General features: G+C 42.2%; 1 protein-coding gene across 1 annotated transcript in view; it reads left to right on the top strand.

Moving 5' to 3' along the window:
• The first annotated feature begins 2681 nt into the window (after nt 1–2681).
• Nucleotides 2682–26477, top strand: part of LOC126480895 (glutamate receptor 1-like) — a 1132174-nt gene continuing 1108378 nt past the window's right edge. The window contains exon 1 of the mRNA XM_050104292.1: nt 2682–2789. The gene's annotated coding sequence lies outside the window, so the exon portion shown is untranslated. The remainder of the gene's footprint in view (nt 2790–26477) is intronic.

The raw sequence follows: 26477 nt of genomic DNA on the forward strand, positions 1-26477 counted from the left end.
CTAGTCGAGGTAAGCTACACGATGGACGAAATCGATAGCTGAAAATATAGATGGCTGCAGCGAAAACCGTGATGTATTTATCAATGGTTGTTTAACACCAAAGAACGTTGGAAAAAATGCAGGAAACAATCATCACCTAGAAAACAACAGGAAAAGTATTGAGATAAGTATGTTTGAACTGTCTTAGATTATTTGTATCCAAGTGTTCAATTCTGTAGGATACTTGCGATCATGGTAGAGAGATGCTGATATCTATTTTACACCATGTGAGAATGCTTTTGGAAGCTCGCATCAACCTAAACTAATCTTCAAATTTATTATTTCTCGTATTTACATGAACCTGATATTGTCACGGTTAGCAAGGAGGCTATTAGACCTGAAAATTGCAATGTATAAACTTCAGTTGTGGCTTTGAAAGTCACAGTGAAGACTATGGCAGATGGTAGTTCCCATTGTATGAGTTACGAGGGCTTCTTCCCATTCCATTTGCATAGAATGGTTACTTAACGCTGGAAACTTTTCAAGCAGTTTCTCAAGGGACAGTTTACGTCTGTCTTCAAGTGTATGACAGTTTAGATTTCAGGATCTCTTTGGTACTCTCCGGTGGGTCAAACAAACCAATTATCATTTGTGCTGACCTTGTTGAATACATTCAATGTTCCCTGTTAGTCCTGTTTCGTGTGGATGACACACACATGTTCAGTGTTTTAGCATGAGTCGCCGGAGTTTCTTGTATGCAGTGTTTTTCGTAGACTGACAATGTTTCTCACTATCCTCCAATGAACCGAAGTTTCACTTCAATCGCCTACTCGATTCCATCAGTGGCTAACACCTATTAATTGGTTGTCGCAGGCTATCTGTAAAGATGTTGTCTCTGAAACCATCAACACAACAGAACATCGTTGTTACTGGCAGTCGCGAAAACCAATTCTTAGATGTTGACCACTGTTGAAATCGAATATACGATTGGAGTTAACCCCATCAGCGTCAGTTAAGACCTGATGATGGTGTACTGAAACACCGAAACTGGCAGCCATATAATACATAACATCGTAAGGACGGCTGTAGGTGTTCCATTTTATTACAGATGACAGATATATTTGTACAGCCTCTTTTTTCAGAGGGGACTTTGTTACACATAAATGTATCATTCGCGGAAAGTCTGTAGTTACTATTAATATAGTTTGCAAGGTCATCAATACACAAAACGAATGAAAAAATTCGCAACACCCTTCTAAAGCCGTTGATGACTTTCCATGCTAAGGAGATATCATCAGTCCAGTCACAAGTTTCATATGATACCCCTTGCGATAGTGCGCTAGATAGTAATCGTAGGTGTGGTACTGAATAAAACACTTTAGTACAGTCAAGAAATTTATCATCTATATGACAACCCTGATCTATAGCTTTCAAGATGTCGTTTGAAAATAGCCTGAGTTACGTTTCGCAGGACCGATTTTTTTCGGAATGTCTGCTGGCTGGCGTGAGGTAGTCATTATGTTTGAGATCAAAATATAAGATTCTATAATAGATGGATGTTATGGATGTTGGACATTATGTTTTTGGGTTACTTCTGCTCCGTACATAGTAGACGGGTGTGACGTGCAATTTCTTCCTACTATGCACGATCTATTTGCTCGAGGGACGTACGGCTTGTTGTGTTAAAAGAGAAGTTAGGTCAGATCGTAGGTATATCATTGTTATAAGAGAGGGTATCTCAGCAGCATATTCTGCATAGACTCCTGATAGGGACTCATTTAGGCTGCAGAGGTTTGTTCAATTTTAGTGATTTCATTCATCTTTTCAGTGGAGAAAGAATTAATCTCGGACAATACTCCTGGACGTCCCTTTATATAGCGATATTAGAAATTTTTTTGGAAATTTGTGGTAAGGTACTATGGGACCAAACTACTAAGGTTATCGGTCCCTAGGCTTACATACTAACTTAAACTGACTTACACTAAGGACAACACACACACCCATGCCCGAGGGAGGACTCGAACCTCCGACGGGGGGGGAGGGGGGGGGGGAGGGGCAGCCGCGCGAACCGTGACAGGGCGCCTCTCAGACTGCACGGCTACCCCTTGCGGCAGCAATGTTTGAAAATGGGTTTCAGCTTTTGTTTTGAACACCCGGTTTCAACACCTGTAACATGCATGAGTGTATGGGCAGTAATTTTGGTGCCATTAAATTTTACCAAAATTTCTTTGGGTTTTGTAAACGATCTGTCTACAGTACTCTGCTACTTCAGTGTTTGAATGATTCGCACATTGTCGTTTTTGATAGCCAAACGCGATTCATTTAGTACCTCTCTACCTACAGCCCTTTATTTTGTTTTGCATCTGTAGTGCTGTAATTTTCCATATCTCTATTGACATATCGAAGAGGAATGGTAACACCAACAAATTCGCTACGCCGCACCGGATCTCCTGGCGTCGCGGCTTCGCCTGCCTGAGCAGTCCACCACAGCGGGCGTGGGGATGAGCCGCGGCACACCACGCCACGCTCGGCTGCTTTCGGCCACGCTCGGCGCTCGTCGGCGGCTTCCCCCGGTCCGCCGCGCAGCATCCGCGCGGCCGGCAGTGCTGGAGCAGGCGTCGCGGCGCCCGGGCCGCAGGGGATGACGCGACGGCAGGTGACGGCGTCGGTGTCGGCGGCGACGGCGTCGCGGGTAGCCGCCACTCCAGGGGCCGCGGTTTCCGCGGGCAGACTGCCGCCGCTGTTGGTCCTCGCCGCCGGACTCTTGCTCTCCGTGCCAAGCAGCTGCGCTGCTCAGAAGGTACCCATAGGTAAGTACACGCGACCCATCGTATGATCATCTACGTCTACATTACTTCTCTGCAATTCACACTTAAGTGTTTGGTAAATTGTGCGTAGAACCCAGGTCAGGCTGTTTCTCCACTGTTCCACTCGGGAAGGGCATGATGGAAAAATGATCACCTTAATCTTACCGTGCTAGATTTGCTTTATTTTATCACGGTTACAATTTTTTCCTATGTAGATTATCAACAAAATATTTCGCCATTGGGAGGAGAAAGATGGTGACTGAAGTTTCGTTAAAAGATTTCGCTGTAACGACAATAGCCAATCCAGAATGAGATTTTCACTCTGCGGCGGAGTGTGCGCTGATATGAAACTTCCTGGCAGATTAAAACTGTGTGCCCGACCGAGACTCGAACTCGGGACCATTGCCTTTCGCGGGCAAGTGCTCTACCATCTGAGCTACCGAAGCACGACTCCAACTCTCTTATCATACGTGGTTCGTTGTGTCCAATTGCGCTATAATGCGCAACTAGTTGCTCTTCTTTGAACTTTTTCGATGTATTTTTTCAAGCTTATATGCTAAGGATGTCACACTGCGCATCATTACTTCACAAGAGAACGCATAAGAGTTGTGCAAGTAGTTTGCTGATAAAATTCAGACTTTGGTTCATGTTTCCCTCAATATCTTTGTGTGATAATTACAATGTAAGCTGTCCGCAACTGTAATCCCTAGATATTTAACTGAATTGATAACCCCCTAAATTTGTGTTTTCTGTGATGTAACCAGTATTAAAAACGAATATTTTAGTACGTATGTAGAGGACCGCACATGTGTTATTGTACAGGATAATCTGATGGCTTTACCCGGCGCAAAAAGACGAAATCATCAGCAAACTATCTGAGAGGGCTGTTCAGATTGTTTTCTAAAGCGTTTATACGGATTAAAAACAGCGGGAGGCCATAACGTTTCCTTGGGGACCCTCAGATATAATTTCCAGTACTGTGACCTTTCTGGCAGGACATCACCTTTCTTAGGATATTGCTGTCCTTCTTACTTGGGTGTGTTTTGCTATGCGATTAACAATCGAAGTCCTGTGTATACCAATACGTTACAAATGTATGAGTTTTAAACGATTTTCTATAAATCTTTGCAAAAGGGTCACAGCAATAAATTTCGAAATAACCGTTCGGAAAAAAAGTTAAATGTGGTGCCGAAATCTACCAGAGACGCACAGTTCAACCTGCATTATGACATTTGTCTTGCAATGAAGTGAAGCTGCTTTAGGATACCAATCTTGGCTTCCACTAGATGCAGCATCATTGTCGTCTTCTGTAAACAAGATATACTGTAGCCTCTAACACGTAACATATCACTTTACTCTTAAAGCATGACTTACAGTGCAGCTATACTAATAATTTAGCAATGTAGGCCTACCACACTTGTTGTCAGAAACCTCATACAAGTTGTTCCACTAACACGTAATCGTTCTTACGTTTTGAGAACCGTTTGTAATAATCCAATCATCAGACAGTATTCACTTTCCTTTTTTCATATTTTGGTTTTAATCAACTCTCTTTTCTAGACTGGCTATTTCGTGAACCACATCTACTCGTACTTCGTCAAGCTGCGCCAGTCTCGTGTTTACTTTATGAGGTTATAGAACACCACATTAGTGAAACTATACAATCAAAAGCAAACACTCCTTTTTTCCTTGTTTATTTTCCAATATCATTGCTCAGCAACGTCTATCACGGACAGAAAAAGTCACACAAAGGTTAATTCCATTTGTGACTTTCCCTTTCCTTCTGTTACCTTTTCTGGACTTCGCGCTATAGAAGCAAAGGTCCCATTATCTTTCCTTCACCTGTTCGCATATTGATAACTATTCGAGATTACTGTGTTCGTATGAAAACCAACTATAAATTTCTACTTTCAGCTCCTAGAAACGCTCTTGTTTTTGAATTTACACATTCGCTGTTGTAGGAAACGAAAAAGAAACAACTGAAGTGGCAAGACGAGCGCGGGGAGCTTACAAAAATAGTTTGCCAAACAAATATTGCAGAGAACATTATAAATATTGTCAAGAACAATCGCAAGTCGTCCGCAGTTGTGATACTTCATGTATGCATTCTGCTGGATGTGGTCTATTGTGCAGGTAGTTCCCAATCGCTTTATTACTATTAATGAGAGTATTATTATGCTCCTGTCGGTGTAATATTGTTCCATTAGCTGAGTAAACTGCATGTACTTGAGACGTGATCCTTCTGCTGTCTATGTTTCCAAAACTATTATTTTGGCTATACTGAGCTTTAGCGTTACAGTATGTTCATAGCAGCTAACGCTTGAAAATGCTTTAGAAGCTAAATTACCAAGACGTGAAAAATTAAAAATAATTAGAGTCGAAGGAGGGAATATGGTCGTCCTATAAATATTGTACGGCCTTAGTATCCACCCAAAGAAAATTTATTGAGTTAGCTTTCACTTTATTAGCCTTCTGTACTGGAAAATGGACAAACTTTTCGAAATCTATGTGATACGAAAATAAGTTTTTTGGAACACAGAATAGAGAATGGCGTGTATCAGTGAAATGTTTACGTTCCTTTGTATTCAAACAACGACAAAAATAAAATATTTCGAAATTAGAAGTTCTCTGTTGGAATTTTACTCAGTAAGTTTACTGTGATCTATACTGTTTTGCGTAAATAGTTTTCCATTTATGTCTGTTGTAGGTTCACTTTCTAATATCACGCGACTTGTTTGTCAATGTCCACATGGTTCGTGAGACATAGAAATTGAAAACTGCTTAGAGATAATTAATATTGAATGTATGTGCGCCTCCTTTAACGATGTGTTTCTAATTGATTGTGAGTTCAAGCGATAGTAACGATAATATTAGATTTTGCAATAATTGTACCCTTTTTCTTCCTTCTTATTGCTTGTGAATTGTAAGAAACATTAACACATAGTTTTTGTGAAATCCTAGCCCCGAAATGAGTGGCGAGTACCATAGAGTGTGTGAACAAATAAGGCGTACTGAACAATTTAGACTTAACTAGTCACTCGCGATTGTGATGGTTGTCTTTCGCTGAAGCCTGGAGAAAATATAAAGTAATTATACTACATAATGTTAATTATTGTAACTTAATTCTGCTGACGACAGAACACGAGTTACTTACTGACTTCATAGCTCCTAATACTATTTTGATGCAATGTTCATTTTTGAAGATTAATAATGTTAAAACAAAGTAAGATGGAGACGTGGATACAATTTTTTTCTGAAGTCGCCCCTTAACTGACTAATTTATTCAAAGTGACTGTTTGTACGTATCAAAGAAAATAAGAAGTGGTTTTACTTTGCTGCGCTATACAGGGGTTACAGAACCGCTCCAATCACCGTCAAAGAAAATAAAGTCCTAGCGCGTTAATATTGCAAAGATCGGATTGCCTACAAAGACGTGGAAACGAGAGTCACAAATCGTTAGAGTCTCTAGAGATCTGAACGTAATACCACAGCAAAAACATATCCATGTCATCAAACTTTGAATTACGTTCCATTTATTGCTCGATAGGGTTTAGTATTTGCTCTCACGACGTCAAGCGTTTATTACTATTGAGTGTGATTCTGTTAAAGGTGATGGTGGCTGAAGTCTTTTATAGGCGACGACCAGACGTCTGAGCTAATAATCTGAAATGTACATGAAATTTGCCCTGCTTCTGCATTCTGATTTGCTTCCTGTCCATCGTAGCTAAAACAAGTTGTTAGTTGTTAATGTGAGATGCGTATTTGTTCCGAAATGCTATAGCGATGTAATCTTGTGGACCTTTATTGTTACCTTGAAATACTTTTTCTTTGAGGAAATAGACTATTTTTATAGAAAACGTAAATTATCAAATGAAATGTAATGTAAAAAAAGGGAACCTTTACCACGCAATCACAGCTATGTCAAAACATCACATGAGCAAGATCATTACGATAAAACTTTATTGTTGGTATGAATATCATACAACACACTCAATACCAATTCCTAACAATAATATTTTAGTATTTTCCTCCGCGCGTCATTAGTGAACTAAGCACATTTTCTTCAAAACAACATCATCTTTCCGCAGATGATCCTGTGCAGTAAATGATTATACTAATTCTGTCAGAGGCAGCAGCCTGATCTTTGAACTGGACGCCGTTTCGGCAACAACTCCGTCTATAATTTACCTTAATAGCCATACCTGGGTAAAGGTAGTTGAAAGTGAAATCCGAAGCACCTGTCGTTCCTGGCGATTTTTCATATAAATGAGATGTGAAGGCTAGATAACGGCAAATGAAACATTCGGTGGTCCAACCGGGATTTGCTCCAGAGACCTTTACGCTTCGAAGCGCAATTTACCACTATACTACCAAGGCCGACTGGGTAGTAAATGATTAACCCAGAGTAGACAAATGATTGTTTGTGAATATCGTTATTTAGCAATTTCATATTTTTTGTTTCTGTGGCGTTGACGCATAGGAAGTATTTCTCGGATTTCAGTTTTTAGTGAAGTCCTACAATGAAACTGACTTCTCGTGTCCATTTAGTCAATGTAATGTGATTAGGAGTCTGGAGACCTTAGCTATTGTTGGTATGTGGCAATTACGGTAGCCATCATTCTGGTAGGCGCACTGGTGATTAGATCGAGAGGTTCGACTTTAAAAAACCCAATTCACTTTCCTCTAAGAAGTACAGTAACAGCAAATACCGGTGTTTTTGCCTTTCTTTTTCCTGGCCTGTCACGAATATTAAACCAAAAAGACTACATAAGCGGTCAATTGTGTTAAGAACGGATGACTGAGGATATCGTTTCATACCAAGCAAATAACTATTGTGAAACTACTGCAGTATTATTTTGAACGGACTTTTTCTCACACTAGCGCTCGCTCATATCTAAAAGTAGATGATTGTTGTTGTTGCCGTAATCTTAAATGCGGATACGGGTTAGATGCAGCTCTTCATGCTACTCTGTCCTGTACAAAGCTCTTCATATCAAAATTTCTACTCCAAACCACACTCATTTGAACCTGCATACTGTTCTCGTGTCTTGGTCTCCCACTGCAGTTTTGATCCTCCACACTTTCCGCCAGTAGTAAATTTCAGAATGTGTCATATGGACCAACGTCCTTTTTAGTCAAGTTGTGCCATAAGTTTAGTTTTTCGCAGATTCCGTTCCTCATTATTTACCCTATCTACCCACCTAACCTTAGCACAAAATTTCAAAAGCTTTTATTCTCGTCATATCTTAATGTTTATCCTTCACGTTTCATTTCCATACAAGGCTACACTCCGTGCAAATACCTTCAGTAAAGACTACCTGATATTTGAATTTTCATTCTATATTAACGAATTCAGCATTTTCTTAAAAACTTTTCTTGTATAACCAATTCACACATAATATTCTATACTTCGACCATCATCAGTTATTATGCAAGTCAAATAGCTAATGTCATGTAGCACTTTTGATGTCTTATTTACTACTCTAATCCCTCAGGATCCTTTTGCTTTTATTGGTGTTCGTCTTATACCCTCCTTTCAAGACACTGCCTATTCCTCTTAACAGTTCTTTTAAGTTCTTTGCTGCCTCTGACAGAATTACAATGTCATCGACAAAGCTCAAAGTTTTTATTTCATCTCCTTGAACTTTTATTCTTTTTAAAAGTTTCTCCTTGTTTTCCTTTTTAGCTTGCACAACGTATAGACTGAATAAAATCGGGTATAGACTACAACCCCGTATGACTCCCTGTCTTAACTACTGTCTACCTTTCACGTTCTTCGCCTCTTATAACTGCAGTCTGGCTTCCGTATAATTTGCAAATAAGATTTTCTTTTTTTGCATTTTGCACTGCTATCTTAAGAATTTCAAAGCTGCTTTCTACGAATTCTGTAAACGTAGATTCCTTTTCTTTTATCTATCTTCTAAGTTGCAGGGCAGATCTGGCCTCACGTGTTCCTAAATTTCTCCAGCTCCCATACTCATGTCCCCCAAAGTCAGCTTCTGTTAATAATTCGTGTCAGACTTATTGAGCTGATAGTGCGGTCACCGGTCACACCTGCCCTCTTTGGAAATGGAATTGTTACATGCTTCTTGAAGAATGATAGTATTCCATCTGCCTCACATATCTTGCATACCAGGTGGAATAGTTTTGTTGTGGTTGGCTCCCCCCAAAATATTAATAATTCTGAGTATATTTCGTCTGCTCCAGGAACCTGTGCTTTGTCAGATTCTTCTCGCAGTATCGCATCTCATCTTCTTGTACTACCTCTTCCCTTTCTGTAATATAGTCTTCAAGTTCACTTTCCTTATAAAACCCTTATACATATTCGCTCCACCTTTCAGTTTTCCCTTCTCTGCTTGGAACTAGTCTGCTGCCTGAGCTCATTTTATTCATAAAGGTACTTATCCGTTCTCCCAACGTCTCTTTTATTTTCCTATGGGCTGCTATAGTAACGTACCTGTACTCCTGCTTGGTCATTCATTATTACGCCCACTCTTGCTAATATTTGATTGTGCGTTTTATAACCCTATTCTCACCTGATCAGATGAGCTCCTCTTCCTGCCACCGCATTTTATTAAACAACATTAACTTCAACCTAGTCATTTCCATTTTAGTTTCTCTAACCTATCGACCCGATAAGGGTCCGCCCCCGGTAGCTGAGTGGTCAGCGTGACGGTCACCATCATTTCATCCCCATCGACACGCAAGTCGCCGAAGTGGCGCCACATCGAAAGACTTGCACCAGGCGAACGGTCTACCTGACGTGAGGCCCTAGTCCCACGACATTATTATTATATACCTGATAAGGGATCTAAAATGCCACTCTCTGGGCCGTAGAGTGCCAACTTTTTTCGACGACGATATCCGAAATGTGGACTATTTTTAGCTCCAAAATGGTTTACCCAATGGAGAAGAAAGCAAAAGGGAATTGCGTTATGAAGTTCTGTCACAATAACGACCTATAGGACAAATTCTAAACTAATATCTGGGAAATAATGCTCTTGCATCCAAATACCACTGCTGGCTTTGCGAACACCAGTAAGTATTCTTAAGTGGATACTCTTCAAATATGTTCCGTTCTAACGAAAGGCACAGTGTACAGCTTATTTTTCTCTAGACGGAACGCGTTTCCAATGCCGTATGATCCTTTGATATCAATTTACACATCTTTTCCCTGTTGGCAGTAAACCCATAGTAGCTATTTCATCGAGGAGATCAGCTTTGTGTAGCTTTTCCCACCAGTCATAGAACTGCGGAAGGTATTGGTTCAGTGCTGTACTCCTAAGCGAGCGTGCCCGTGGCTGAATTCCACTTCTCCGAAGCCGTCTCCTCAATCGCCAAACTTGTCAATAGAGACTCTGCTGGACGCTCTTGAGGTCCTGTGTTCGGTGATCATTGAGCACAGTGGTGGAATCTTGCTTTAATATCAGAGGCAGATTTTGGCGGAAGTGTATTGCCATTGTATTAGACTCATCTGATGTGAAGCTTCAAGTCTATATATGATTCGTGTCGATGACTGTAAGGGATACTTACGAAGTATTGCTATTTGTGTGTATTGGATGAAATAATATACTAGAGGCGTTAAATAAGTAATCTGACACATCTACACATTTTGCCTCTAATTTCAGTAGAAAAAATGACGAATTTGTTGCAGGCCTCGTGAAATATTCCCGTTATAGCTCCTATATAAAGTTCCGATAGGTATCGGCGCTGTACGTAGCTTTCAAATTTGGGTGGGGGGGGGGGGGGGGGGGACGACGACCAGAGCGTTGACCTGGAGACCTGGCAGCGAACAAAAACACAGTGAGTCGTCAGGCGAGGAGTCTGTCATCATCGCAACAAAGCGGCGCAGACCTGACTGATCCCCCGCGTGCAGGCAGGCCGCACGCAGCTGTGACTCCTGCACTGTTGGAATGTGCGGACAGTTTCATTCGAGGTGATTGATGGATCACAATCAAACACCTCGCTGCACAACTGGGGGTCTCTGTTGATAGTGCTGACACACTCGTCCACCTGTTGTCACTCAAAGGTGTGCGCCCAATGGATTCCTCGCCGCCTAACAGAAGAGCATAAGAAGCAACGAAAGACCGTCTGTGCGGAGTTGCTCACGAGTTAGGAGGCCGATCGCTATAATTTTTTGTCGAATATCTTCGCAGGAAATGAAAAATTGGTTGATCATTTCGAACCGGAAATGAAATGGCAGTACTTGGAGTGGCCGAGGTCACAGACCTTCACTGGACTGTGCTTCCTTATCCACCTTACAGCCCGGACCTTGCTCTTCACGACTTCCAGATGTTTGGCCAATGAAGGATGCACACCGTGGGAAGCAGTACATGGATGATGTGGAGGTTTTTGATGCAGTAAGACTTCGGCTCCAACGGAGATTAGTAGATTAGTACAATGCCAACATACAGGCCCTCCCAGTAAGGTAGCGTAAGGCTACGGAAATTATGTTGAAAAATACGGTATTGTATCCAAGAGATTAGAGAATAATGTGGTGCACTGTAATGCTGAAAGAAAAAGAACCTGCTTACAGAAAAAAAGTGTTGCATTACTCATTGAATGCCCCACGTGCTTGGTGGAGTCACATAGCCTGCTCCTCCACTGTAGGTAAGGAATATGGTCTGTCTAACCTCCACCAGAGCCCGCGCGATTAAGTCTCTTACAGTCGCTGGTAAAGTCACGTCTTCTGCGCTCTGCACCATTATAAGCGTGACGGCGATGTTTGAATCCAGTATTCATACTTGAAATGACATCATTTCAAGTATAAGTACTTGATTCAAACTTTTAAGTGGTTATATATGGTGCTTACTTCACATATTATATTACAGGGACAGAGAAGCTGAGAAAGGCGAATGAAAACTCTATACACGGTTCAGCAATAATACCTTAAACAGCATTCGACTTGAGGGATGTTTGATCATTCCCGATCTTTTTGAATTATTTAGCATTAAATAATACGCCAAGGTATTGATAGAAATTGAAAATGTACGACTATGACGTCACATGGCAGATAAAAATAAATATCCTTAAAAAACGTCGAGTTCCTATAGTAAAGGCTAAAACATTACCGTGTTGTTCATCCAACTCCAGTGGCAGTCGCCAGAAAGGAGGCACTGCGAATCATAGTGCGATTTAGTATTAAAATTCCGAGTGTGGAAGCTCCTAGAAGAGTGAAGAAACAGTTTCCTTATACATGTATCTCGCGAAAATATAACGAAGGCAAAATTAGAGAAATTGGGTCTCACACTCCCAACAGCAGTTCCACCGGCGAGCCGCTTCCTGTAACCGGCATGCGGCTTGTTGCGCATACGCGTAAACTGGAAAGGAAAGGGACACCAGAAAACAAACATCTTCATTTATTTATAACTTCCGTCTCTTGTGCTCGACGAGGTGATTATTTCTTGTTTTGGAATAGCCTTCTCTCCTAAATACACAACCTAGGCAGGTTTCTCTAAAATTTCGCTCCGCAAGTCACCGGATGTCAATACGCATTTTTCATGTAGGCTACGTATAACAATCAGTAAACAGAGAACCTAGTGAAGAAGCCAAAATGACAGTTTAAGATGAATGACTGGTGCACCCACTTAGCTGTTTCTCAGTTTGCTACTTCAGAAGTAATAAATTATAAATGGAATCTAATTCGACGACTTCCTAAGTTTTTGCTCTGTCATCTTTCGATTTCCTCTTAACCGTCAACAGAAAGGTGCACATGTTCTAGTAGGAAAGATCAGTATTCAGGGATATGACAGGTGCGATAATTCGAAGCAGACATGTCTAGTAAACATGGGCTCTAAAATGCACACCTTAACAGCAATGTGAACTTCGCAGATCTCTTCTACTGCAAGTTCTTTGCTTTCCAGAATTTGGGATGAGATAATATGAACCAAAACAACAAAGCAGTGACTAGAAAATATTTTCACCAAAAAGCATACCTTATGAGTTTTGTGTGCTTGTTCAGTAGAGGAGACGTGCTTCACGATAGCGAAGATGAACAAGTGCTCTTGGCTCTTAAGGAATTCTCTTTAGATCCCACTTTTAGTGGACATCTTTTTCTCATTTTGGTGCATACTATCACCACGCAAAATATGAAAAGCAGAGAGATTGCAGTAGAAGAGATTTGTTTCACAGTATCACGGATGAGCAAGCATTCATTGCTCAAAACGTTTGCATTTTAGAGCCATGTTTACTAGACCTGTTTGTCCGAATGATCGTTCTCGTCATATCCCTGAACATTGAGCATTCGCCCTGAAACAACCCGTATGAAACAAAGAAGATAGTGCATCCGGTGTCCTACGAACAGTGGATACAAAATCATTTACTCTTCATATTTCATTGTCATTTATCATGTTTGTCGGTGATATGTTTAGTGTTCTTTCCGTCGCGAAATCCGAATGACAAACTAGCACGAATCTCTGTGCCGAATACGGGAGTATTTATTTTCTTGTTCGTCCTGTATTTTTCAGTACACTCTTGAATACAGTGTTGAATGGGTAGAACCTTAGTAGTATATATTTTTCGTCGCTAATTGTCTGTGTGTGGCGCCCTAAAATGGCAACTCTCGAAGATCGAGACACGATTTTAATCTTGCAGGAGGTTTAAATAGCGCACACATCGCTACAGAATCAAAGGTATAGTTTGGAAATACGACCACACGTCATTCGTATTCCCTTAGCTTCTGATAATTAACGTGTCCACGACTCATAGCAATTTAAGCTATGGAATGTAATTTCACAGTCTTCTGAATGACGCCTACATCCGTACTCCTCTACCCACAGTCTCACATGCACTGGGGGATAGATGGTACGTCAGAACCATATGCCTCCCAAACGGTTGCATTAGCGGATGTTATTAGAGAAGAATGATTCTGGGAATTCGTATGTACAGAGTAGAATATCTTTCATTTCTCTCCATTATATACACGCATCAAAAACAGTTTTGCACCACCTCGTTTCCGTGAGTTCCGGAACCTGTACAGAAATTGGAATAGAGATCAACATAAACATCATTTCCGCCTTTTTTATTGCTCGTGAAAACCACACATTGCATGTTGTACCACTATACAGCGGGACCTACAGAGCTAGTGGTTCAGATTGCTGTACACACCGGTACCTCTAGTAATCAGTAACACGTCCTCTTACATTGCTGCATGCCTGTATTTGTCGTAGCATACTATCCACAAGTTCATCAAGGCACTATTGGACCAGAATGTCCCAATCCTAAACGATTCGGCGTAGATCCCGCAGAGTGGTTGGTGGGTCACGTCGTCGATAAAAAACCCTTTTCAATCTGTGTCAGGTTGTTCGATACGGTTTATGTCTGGAGAACATACTGGCCACTCTAGTCGAGCGATTTCGTTATCTTGAAGGAGATCATTCACAAGATGTGCACAATGGGGGCGTGAATTGTCGTCCATATAGATGAATGCCTCGCCAATATGCTGCAGATTTGGTTGCACTATCGGTCGGCATTCATGCATCGTACAGCCGTTACGGCGCCTTCCATTACCACCAGCGACGTACGTCGGCCCCATATAATGCCACCCCAAAACAGCAGGGAACCTACACCTTGCTGCACTCGCTGGATAGCGTGTCTAAGCCGTTCAGACTGACCGGGTTGCCTCCAAACACCACTCCGCGATATGCGACACTCATCGGTGAAGAGAACGTGATGCCAACTCTGAGCGTTCCATTCGGCATGTTGTTCGGCCCAGCAGTAGCTCTCTGCATGGTGTCGTCGTTGCAAAGATGAACCTCGCCATGGACGTCTGGAGTGAAATTGCGCATCACACAACCTACTGCCCACAGTTTGAGTCGTAACGCGACGTCCTGTGGCTGCACGAAAAGCATTATTCTACGTGGTGGCGCTGCTGTCATGGTTTTTCCGAGTCATAATCCGTAGGTAGCGGTCATCCAAGGCAGCAGTGGCCGTTGGGCGGCCTGAGCAAGGCATGTCATCGTCAGTTCCTGTCTCTTTGTATCTCCTCCATGTCCGAACAGAATCGCTTTGGTTCACTCCGAGATGCCTGAACACTTTCCTTACTGAGAGCCCTTCCTGGCACAAAGAAACAATGCGGACGCTATCGAATCGCTGTTGATCCTGTGTAGGCTTTGGAAGCGGCCTCAGTGATGAGTGAAGCACACTTTCTGCCGATGATGCACACGATTAAATTTTTGTGTTCACTCTATCACAAACATCTTCCAAAAGATCTGCTTAGTTTCTGGAAGGTTCCGAACGATTACTGTGAACGGTCGTACTGTCATTTGAAGTATGACATTTCTTTTATTTCTTCCTTTTCTCATCAGTTTTCTGGCTAGTTTCATGCACCTCGCCACGAATGTCTGTTCTTTGCCACCCTCTTCATCTCAGAGTAGTTCAAATGGTTCGAATGGCTCTGAGTACTATGGGACTTGACATCTGAGGTCATCAGTCACCTAGAACTTAGAACTAATTTAACCTAACCAACCTAAGGCCATCACACACTTCCATGCCCGAGGCAGGACCGTAGCGGTCGCTCGGTTCCAGTTTGAAGCGCCTAGAACCGCTCGGCGGCCGGCTCTCAGAGTAGCATTTGCACTCAACGTCCTCAGTTATTTGTTGCACATATAGCCATCACGCCTTTTCTTACAGTTTTTACCCACTACAGCTCCCTCTAGTCCCATGGAAGTTATTCCATGATATCAGATCACATGTCCTGTCATGCCGGCCAGAGTGGCCGAGGAGTTCTAGGCGCTACGGTCTGGAACCGCGCGACCGCTACCGTCGCAGGTTCGAATCCTGCCTCGGGCATGGATGTGTGTGATGTCCTTAGGTTAGTTAGGGTTAAGTAGTTCTAAGTTCTAGGGGACTGATGACCTCAGAAGTTAAGTCCCAGATGGCTCAGAGCCATTTGAATCATTTGTCCTGTCATCCGGTTTATTCTTCTTGTCTGTGTTTTCCACATGTTGCCTTTCTTGCCGGTTCTGCAGAGAACCTCCTCATTGATGACCTTATCAGTCCACCTAATGACAACTTCCTCCTGTAGCACCACATCTCACAAACGCTTCAACTCTCTTCTTTGCCGATTTTCTCTTATGCTGTGATTCACATCTATACAACACTGTGCACAAAACGTACGTTCTCAGAAATCTCTTCCTTAAATTGAGGCAAGTATTTTATATTATTAGGCCTCTTTTTCTATTTGTGCATATTAACGTGAAATGTTAGCGATCGTTTGTATAGCTTTACGTGTAGCACTGAAAATCTTAAAGTTGTTTCGATTTTCAAAATTATTTTCTAATAATGGATACTATATACAGCTGCATCGTCTTTGCTTCTGACGATGTGTCCCTACCATAAACATAGTTCCGAGATATATATTTTAGAATGTCTTACATCCAATCGCGTTCGTGGTTCGATATTCCTTAAGCTAGTTCGTAATTTATCACGAGACGGTGTGTAACTGTGCCGGAGGTTTTCTACATGTTAAGAAACACATGATGAACCGGAGATGCGCTATTTTTGCCCTACTCAAGGTCGTAAATGAGTAGTATTAAGCACCAAATGTCGTTGATTGTTCATCCTGATGAAGAGATCTGAAAATAATGATTGAATTTTTTTAAAAAAATTATTCCTCCAGAAAATTAAGTAACTGTAGTACCACATTACTGATTTCAGTTTCACAGCAGGGATTCTCAGGTATGCTAAGAAAATAAAATAAAATTTCCCATATAATCTAGATATCAACAAGCGAACAGCAAAACATTACCACTGAAAGTTAATTATCACAAAAATAAATCTGTCTTATAAATGGAAGAATGCTAATACACTATTTAATTTTGAAATGACTGTATTTGTGTCACGTCAGGATATGTAAGTTAAGAAACTCCCGATGGATTGTGCAAAAATTGTAAAATCGCCATTTGCGACGAGCCTGATTTTGCAAATAGCTTAAAATAATATGGATGAAAATGGATGGATGGAAGTGGTATATTAATATATTTCTGAAATTATTATTTACCGATACACACAGATCAGTTTGACTTTAGGAAAGGCGAAGGCCCCAGAGTGGCAGTTCTGACATTGCGCATGATAGTGTAAACAAGACTTCATAGGATATGTCAACCAAGAAACCGTTCCTCAAAGTAAAGGGGTGCAAGAAGCCCAAAATAGTAGGAAATAAGGGTAAGCAATAGGGAAATGCGGATTATAAACAATATTTACAAGATTCTTGAGTTTCTCCCGGCGTATTTGATAATCAAAATATCCACGGGTGTGCTGCCGGTCGATAGTGTCCAACGGGCACAATATTTCGGCGATCATACATGTCGCCATCATCAGGTGAACTGACGGGCTGAGCTCCTGTGAACGGGCCGGCACGGAGATCCGTACGCTATGGCTGCTCAGAGGGAACTGGGTTCGGTCGCGGCGGCGGCCCATTTAAATACCCTCCTGGGGTAGACTCTCTGAATTGGAACATCTGAGAACTGTATTTCGAAGAAATGGGTACTCAGAGTGGCAGATTCAACGTGGTCTCCGCCCAACCACTGCAGCACGACCTGTTGAGATGGATGAGATGACGAGGGAGGAGGTAGGCACTGCATTTATTCCATACACAGGCGCACTCTCGGGGAAAATCGCCCGCATTCTGAAGAAACACCGGGTCGAACTGTGTTTTGTCCTCCAAATAAAACTCGTGCACTGGTGGGGAGCGCCAAAGATGACCTCGGTTTGAGGAAGGCCGGCGTGTACCAGATTCCGTGTCAATGTGGCAAGTCGTATATTGGTCAGACGATGCGGACCGTCGAGGATCGATGCCGAGAACACCAGAGGCACACTCGACTGATGTATCCGAGCAAGTCGGCGGTCGCTGAACATTGTTTGTCGGAAAATCACGCCATGGAGTATGACCGCACGAGGATTCTGGTACAGACGTCGAGATACTGGGACAGCGTTGTTAGAGAGGCCATCGAAATTCGCACCAATGACGACCTCATAAACCGTGACTGTGGCTATAATCTTAGCAAGGCTTGGGAACCAGCGATCGGGCTAATCAAGAGTAAATCGAGCAAACGTATAGTTGTGACAACCACGGCGGACAGAGCCATCACACCGACGTCATCTCAGACGCCGTCGCAATCTGTTCCACCGCGCGACCATGGCGCGGGGCGCGGACGGCGGAGGGACCGCGCCGCGGGCGGAGGGTATTTAAATGGGCCGCCGCCGCGACCGAACCCAGTTCCCTCTGAGCAGCCATAGCGTACGGATCTCCGTGCCGGCCCGTTCACAGGAGCTCAGCCCGTCAGTTCACCTGATGATGGCGACATGTATGATCGCCGAAATATTGTGCCCGTTGGACACTATAGACCGGCAGCACACCCGTGGATATTTTGATTAATATTTACAAGAACTAAGACTGGAAAAATAAGACTGGAAATCTTCGAAGTTCTCAGATTAAAAAGCGTATAAAATGGAGGTGTAGTCTTTCACCTTTGCTTTTTAATATTTAGACTTAGATCGAAGAAACGATGACGGAAATGAAACAAAGTCTCAGAAGTAGTACTAGAATTCATGGTGAAAGGATACGAGTGGCAAGTTTCGCTGATGACATTGCGATCTTCAGCGAAAGTGCTGCAGGACCTGATCGATGGAAGCCCAATGACTGCACACTGGGTGTTGAGGTTAAACCGAAGAAAAGTTAAAGTTTTCCTCTATCTCTACTATATTTACGCCTAATGGCTGTAAATTACCATTCATTTATTTCACAGAGTCATGATATGGGCTATATAGCCATTATCAAATGCACGTTGAAAGATCATACAGTTTTATAGTCTAATGACACATATCGGGTCTTGCAAATCAACGTAACAATTCAATTTGCGCTTAAGAATGGCTATGAAGCCGAAATCACGATTGTGTGAAATGAATGACATTAAAGGCGAAGTGATGAGGAGTAGCTGAAATAAGATTAACGATAAATTCAACTTCAAAATAGGGGACCACGACGTAGGCGAGGTAAAGCAATTCTGATACTTTGTAAATAAATTAACACCTTACGGCGAAGCACGGAGGATGTAAAAAGCAGGTTAGCACAGACAAAGAGTGAATTCCAGGCCAAATCAAGTCAAATATTGGCCTTGTTATGAGGATGAAAACTTTGAGAATGTACGTGTGCAGAACAGTATTATATGTAAATAAATCATAGACAATGGGAAACTGGAAAAGACGGAAATAGAAGAGTTTGCCACGTGGTGTTATAGAAGGATACTGCAGAGCTGACAAGGAAAGGAACTTCCACAAGAAGATGGAAGGGTATAATAATACTTGCTTTAACAACAAGGAATGACATATGTGGTACTTGAGCCTAGAAGACAGCAAGTGTTGCGAAAGACAGGAATTACAATAAATCCAACAAATAGCTGAGGATGTTGACAGCAAGCACTTCTTTGAGATTAAAGAGGTTGAGGAGTTCCTGTCAGGCCGCATCAGACGAGTCAGAAGATCGATGAAGGGGGGGATTGAGGAATCAGAATTGCTATAAGAAATGTCGTAATTCAGATACAAACGGCATGATAAAGCAGAGGCATAAATAAACAGATCGTAGGCTAAAATTAAACTTTTTGTTCTTTGGAAGTATTTAGGTACTGGACAAGACATAGGAGAGACTTTCTAAGTACCGGACACTGCCCAGTATCGGATAGAGCATGTTTCTCAAAAACTCCGATAGATGGTAGACAGATGCACTCTAATTCGTTAAGTTCTTTGCCTCTGAAAGTCACAATACGGTTCTCACTTGTTTCACCCCAGTGTTGTCTGAGCTGTGAGTCGGAGATATGTTTGTGCTCGAACGGTGGCTTCCCCCTAAGAAACAAGACTAGTAGAATATAATATGTTCAACTATTTTTTGTGGTACCACAACTTTCATTGTGAATAGATAGAGGTAACTGAATTTCGATTTAAAACTTCAGTTCATGATAAATTTGTATTCTTCCACTGCCTCATCTGCCCATTACCGGACAGACATCAACTGTTCAGTACCCGATACATAAACTACCACATTAGTACGACAGTAAAAGTGCACAAATACCAATTTTCCCATTCCAGGCACATTCCTCGCCAGGGATAAAAAGAAAAAAAGGGATACTTTGGTCCAAGGATAACATGCAGATTTCTATTGAGCAAGCGCTATCCAAAAAATGGTAATAAGACAGGCTTCGATTCATTTTTCTTTCCCTTTACTCTTTGGCAGATAGAGTAAGGATTTTAAAACATGGTGAAGATGCTGAACTGAGGCTCCTGGTCGTCGTTTCAAGCAGACCTTTTCAGAAGAATTAGAATCAAGCTTAGTTGAGCGTTTGGTAGCTATAGATAAAAGTGATGCCAACGAATATAAAAGAATTTTTAAGATTTGAATTTTAAATTGACACCTTAAAATTCCACACCGATTCAGAAAAAAAAAAACCAAGAAAATTAAAAAAAACCAGCAGGTCATAAATTTTACTATGAATTTACAGGTCGCCATACTGAACTCTCTTTGCGAAAACATCAATCAACGAGTATCCAAAGACATGTTAGTTTTAGTGTCAACAGAGAACAAGCTGACTTGCATTATAACAAGTATGAGGCAATTTTAACAAAATAAAAGCTTGATCTCTCAAAAAATCTGCAACTTTCAGAAACTGGTGTGTCAGCGGTCCATGAAAGTTTCACAATTGTTTTGTCCCAGAAAGGCAACAAACAAGTTAGTAAAATAATACCAGGAGAAAGAGGTAGAAATGTGACTGTGTTGCAACAGGTGATGTATTTCTACTACCTTGAATTGCATTTGGAAGGACGAAAACGGATGAGGAGCTAAAAAAAGATGCTTGTGAACAAAGGGGGTGGATCACTGAAAATTCATTTTTCTTTGGCTGAAGATGTTTGTTGCTCGTGTGAACCCAACAGTGGAAAGTCTTGCTCTTGGAATTTTAGATGGCCTTATCTAATTTTGAAGTGATTTTGTACGCAAGAAACAATGATCATATGATAAGTATTCCTCGTCATACTATTCACAAACTTCAGCCCTTAGACCACGCAATATTGAGACCATTCAAAGCGGTTTGGAATGAAGCCTGTGCTAGATGGATGAACCTATATCGCCACATTAAAATACCTCAAAGGGATATTGCTGGCTTCGTTGGGACTGCTTTCAAGGCTATTTGCAGAACGGACCTTGCAACTTCTTGGTTCTCCTGCATCGGGCTCCACCCATTAAAGAAAGACATGTTAGCAGATTTAGACTTCCGGCTGTAAATTGCTTCTCTGTGCAAAGTCCGAGAGCTCTTTCAAGACCGACGATTTTTGGTGCCTTAGACCTAAATGCTTCTTCATATCCAGCGGCTATAACTGCAACTCCTTTAGCCCCAATGATTGAACAAAATACCGTCACTCTCTGCAGATGCCACCTCGCCTTGCCTTGCGTCTGTAAGTCTTCCCGCGGTAGATTCCGCTCCTGCTTCCCTTCCAACCACTTCTGGTTCTATAGTGGTCAAGGAAGCTACGTTTGTTCACTATTCCAAACAGTGCCCGACAAAACGTATCCAGAGTCAGAGGAGGCGGGAAAGAAAACTGTCAGTAGGAAGAGAACAAGTGTAAAAAGTGAAATTTTTACTGGGATCCCTATAAAGATACGCTGGAGCAGAAACTAAAAGAATCTGAAGAGAAGCTAGCAAAAGCAGCATTAACAAATCTAAAGAAGATCCGAAAACAAGCTCAAAAGAGTGATCAGCAAAAGGAACAAAAATGGGATGACAAACAGAAAATTTCTCTTCTGGAAAAATTTCCACAGAACGGAAGTTCTAAAACTGACACTAATTAAGAAAACAGCGCAACAAAACGTATTATTTGCTGGGAATCAACAAATGAACATTGGGTTCAGTGCACATCATAGATGGGGTGGGCTCATGTTGCATGCGAGGACCAAGAAAATATTCTTTATTATAAGTATGACACCTGCCGTGCATAAACGCCACCCATTTATCTTTATATTCCGTTGTTTAGACTGACTTATAAAATTAATCAAAAGTATGATTTGTTAGAGAGAATAGAATAATTACATATGTAATTAATGACTTTGTAGAGAGTTCTATACTGGGCAATGGCTTTTCAGCAGTCATTTTTGAACATTTTTGATGTGCGAAAGTACTGCATTTTGAAAAATTTGTGCTTTTAGATACAAATAAATATTTTAACTTTAAAACTGTGGTACACCCATTTCCTATATGACTTTAAAAGAAGCTTTTCTGTAAAAAAAACATACGGCGTCCGGTACTATGAAAGTTTCTACTACGTGTTGCAGAAGGACCTCGAGGATAAGAATCATACAGTCGTTTTTACCTCTCTCTACTTTCGAGTAGAGCAGAAAAGGAAATGACTAGTAGTGGGTCAAGGAAACCACAACCACACACCAGACGTTGCCAACTCCACATCAACAAAACATCCCATGTTGCTACGTACACTGTGTGATCAAAAGCATCCGGACACCTGGCTGAAAATGACTTACATGTTCTTGGCGGCCTCCATCGGTAATGCTGGAATTCAGTTTGATGTTGGCCCATTCTTAGTCTTAATGACAGCTTCCATTCTCGCAGGCATACGTTCAATCAGGTGCTGCGAGGTTTCTTGGGGAATGGCACCCCATTCTTCACGAAGTGCTGCACTGAAAAGAGGTATCGATGTCGGTCGGTGAGGCCTGGCACGAAGTCGGCGTTCCAAAATTTCCCGAAGGTATTCTATAGGATTAATGTCAAGAATCTGCGCGGGCCAGTCCATTACAGGAACGTTATTGTCGAGTAACCACACCGATACAGGCCGTGCATTATCAACAGGTTCTCGATCGTGCTGAAAAATGCAATCGCCATCCCTGAATTTCTCTTCAACAATTGGAACCAAGAAGCTGCTTAAAGCATCAATATACACCTGTGCTGTGATAGTGACACGCAAAACAACAAGGGGTGCAAACCCCCTCCATGAAAAACACGATCACACCATAACACCACCGCCTCCCAATATTACTGTTGGCCCCACACACGCTGGCAAATGACGTACACCGTGCATTTGCCATATCCACACCTTGCAATCGGCTCGCCACATTGAGTACCGTGATTCGTCACTCCACACAACGTTTTTGCACTGTTTGTTCAATCGTCAAATGTTTACGCTGCTTACACCAAGCGAGGAGTCGTTTGGCATTATACCTGTGTATTGTGTGGCTTATGAGCAGCCGCTCGACCATGAAATCCAAGTTTTCTCACCTCCCGCCCAACTTTCATGATACTTGCAGTGAATCCTGATGCAATTTCGAATTCCTATGTGATGGTCTGGATAGATGCCTGCCTATTACACATTACGACCCTCTTCAACTGTCGGCGGTCTCTGCCAGTCAACGGCGCTTTAGTCTGGAACCGCGTGACCGCTATGATCGCAGGTTCGAATCCTGCCTCGGCATGGATATGTGTGATGTCCATAGGTTAGTTAGGTTTAAGTAGTTCTAAGTTCTAGGGGACTGATGACCTCAGATGTTAAGTCCTATAGTGTTCAGAGCCATTTGAACCTTTTGTGCTGTCCGTGTCCCTTCACGTTTCTACTTCACTACCACATGGGAAACAGTGGACCTAGGCATGTTTGGGAGTGTGAAAATCTTGCGTACAGACGTAAGACGGAAGTGACACCCAATCACCTGACCATGTTTGAAGTCCGTGAGTTCCGCGGAGCGTCCCATTCTGCTCTCTCACGATGTCTAAAGACAACTGAAGTCACTGATGTGAAGTACCTGGCAGTAGGTATCAGCACATTGTAACTAATATGAAAAACGTATGTTTTTGGGGGTGTCCGGATACATTTGTTCACATAGTGTATCACTGACAATGTAAAAATAACACTGACGGGGAAACAAACGAGAGAACCAAGTAATGTCGAATGCAAACTTGAGGGCGAAGAGTGACATTGGAATAACTACTGACAACAGGAAGTACTTATAGTCAATGCAACAAGTATGTTGTGAAACAAGACACAGAATCCACTGGTTCCACGTTCACATCGTTGTGCTATTTGCAGTACAATACAGATATAAAGAAAAATGGGAAGGAAGCAAGAAGGATGTAATTACTCATTAAAGAGACACCGTAGTCCGCGGGCCCTTACACACAATTAATCAGAAAACATCTCTTAACAACCTCCGAAATTCATCGGTGTGCGGATCTACCTCGATTATCGGTCATGCTTCAATATGATGCACTGGTCTTCTCTCTGTGTGTTTCATGTAACATCTTGCCGATTATTGTGTTTTGTTACTTATCCAGAATTTCCTTTGTCCACAGAGGGCATAATTAGAAAAGAAGTTCCAGTCCATCTTCATTAATGTGGCGGATACACAAGTTATTTTCGTATTTCTCGTACTTCCGAAATCTGATTGCAGTTTTTTAGCGTGGCAGTGTATCCTTCATAGCCTCTACATATTTCGCTCACCATAGTTGTGAATAATGATACCGATGAGACCACATGGCGACACAGGAGGAATAACTCACGGGTAACTGTCAATGTCATTAAATAAAATTTGCTGTCATCAGTGGTTTACACCGCAAAGGGCAAAGCTTAGGGATTTGATAAGTTGTCCGCCATCAAACATGAGAGAGGTGGCTATGAACAAATAGAGGCACTTCGTAATTCAGACCACTTGTAATAGCTGAGGAGTTGTTTTGCAGCCCACATTTCTTAAACAGAAGCATCCAAGTATCCTGCCTGGCTAACGACTGCACTACATCTACATCTACATGGATACTCTGCATATCACATTTAAGTGCCTGCCAGAGAGTTCATCGAACCACCTTCACAACTCTCTATTATTCCAATCTCGTATAGCGCGCGGGAAGAATTAACATCTATATCTTTCTGTACGAGCTCTGATTTCCCTTATTTTATCGTGGTGATCGTTCCACACTATGTAAGTCGGTGTCAACAAAATATTTTCGCATTCGGAGGAGAAAGTTGGTGATTGGAATTTCGTGAGAAGATTCCGTCGCAACGAAAAACGCCTTTCTTTTAATGATTTCCAACCCAAATCCTGTATCATTTATGTGACACTCTCTCCCATATTTCGCGATAATACGAAACGTGCTGCCTTTCTTTGAGCTTTTCCGATGTGCTCCGTCAGTCCTACCTGGTAAGTATCCCACACCACACAGCAGTATTCTAAAAGAGGACGGACAAGCGTGGTGTAGGCAGTCTCTTTAGTAGGTCTGTTACATTTTCTAAGTTTCCTGCCAATAATGCGCAGCCTTTGGCTAGCCTTCCCCACAACATTTTATGTGTTCTTTCCAATTTAAGTTGTTCGTAATTGTAATACCTAGGATTTAGTTGAATTTACGGCTTTTAGATTAGACTGATTTATCGTGTAACCGAAGTTTAACGAGTTCCTTTTAACACTCATGTGGATGACCTCACTTTTCGTTATTTAGGGTCAACTGCCATTTTTCGCACCATTCAGAAATTTTTTTCTAAATAATTTTGCAGTTTGTTTTGATCTTCTGATGACTTTATTAGTCGATAAACGACAGCGTCAACTGCAAACAACCGAAGACGGTAGCTCAGATTGTCTCCCAAATCGTTTATATAGATAAGGAACAGCAAAGGGCCTATAAAACTACCTTGGGGAACGTCTGAAATCACTTGTGTTTTGCTCGATGACTTTCCATCAATTACTACGAACTGTGACCTCTCTGACAGCAAATCACAAATACAGTCACATAACTGAGACGATCTTCCATAAGCACGCAATTTTACTACGAGCCGCTTGTGTGGTACAGTGTCAAAAGCCTTCCGGAAATCCAGGAATACGGAATCGATCTGAAATTCCTTGTCAATAGCACTCAGCACTTCATGTGAATAAAGAGCAAGTTGTCCTTCACAGAACGATGTTTTCTAAACCCATGTTGACTACACTCCTGGAAATTGAAATGAGAACACCGTGAATTCATTGTCCCAGGAAGGGGAAACTTTATTGACACATTCCTGGGGTCAGATACATCACATGATCACACTGACAGAACCACAGACACATAGACACAGGCAACAGAGCATGCACAATGTCGGCACTAGTACAGTGTATATCCACATTTCGCAGCAATGCAGACTGCTATTCTCCCATGGAGACGATCGTAGAGATGCTGGATGTAGTCCTGTGGAACGGCTTGCCATTCCATTTCCACCTGGCGCCTCAGTTGGAACAGCGTTCGTGCTGGACGTGCAGACCGCGTGAGATGACGCTTCATCCAGTCCCAAACATGGTCAATGGAGGACAGGTCCGGAGATCTTGCTGGCCAGGGTAGTTGACTTACACCTTCTAGAGCACGTTGGGTGGCACGGGATACATGCGGACGTGCATTGTCCTGTTGGAACAGCAAGTTCCCTTGCCGGTCTAGGAATGGTAGAACGATGGGTTCGATGAGGGTTTGGATGTACCGTGCACTATTCAGTGTCCCCTCGATGATCACCAGTGGTGTACGGCCAGTGTAGGAGATCGCTCCCCACACCATGATGCCGGGTGTTGGCCCTGTGTGCCTCGGTCGTATGCAGTCCTGATTGTGGCGCTCACCTGCACGGCGCCAAACACGCATACGACCATCATTGGCACCAAGGCAGAAGCGACTCTCATCGCTGAAGACGACACGTCTCCAT

This window comes from Schistocerca serialis, chromosome 5, assembly GCF_023864345.2.
Source record: "Schistocerca serialis cubense isolate TAMUIC-IGC-003099 chromosome 5, iqSchSeri2.2, whole genome shotgun sequence".
NCBI classification, from domain to species: domain Eukaryota; kingdom Metazoa; phylum Arthropoda; class Insecta; order Orthoptera; family Acrididae; genus Schistocerca; species Schistocerca serialis.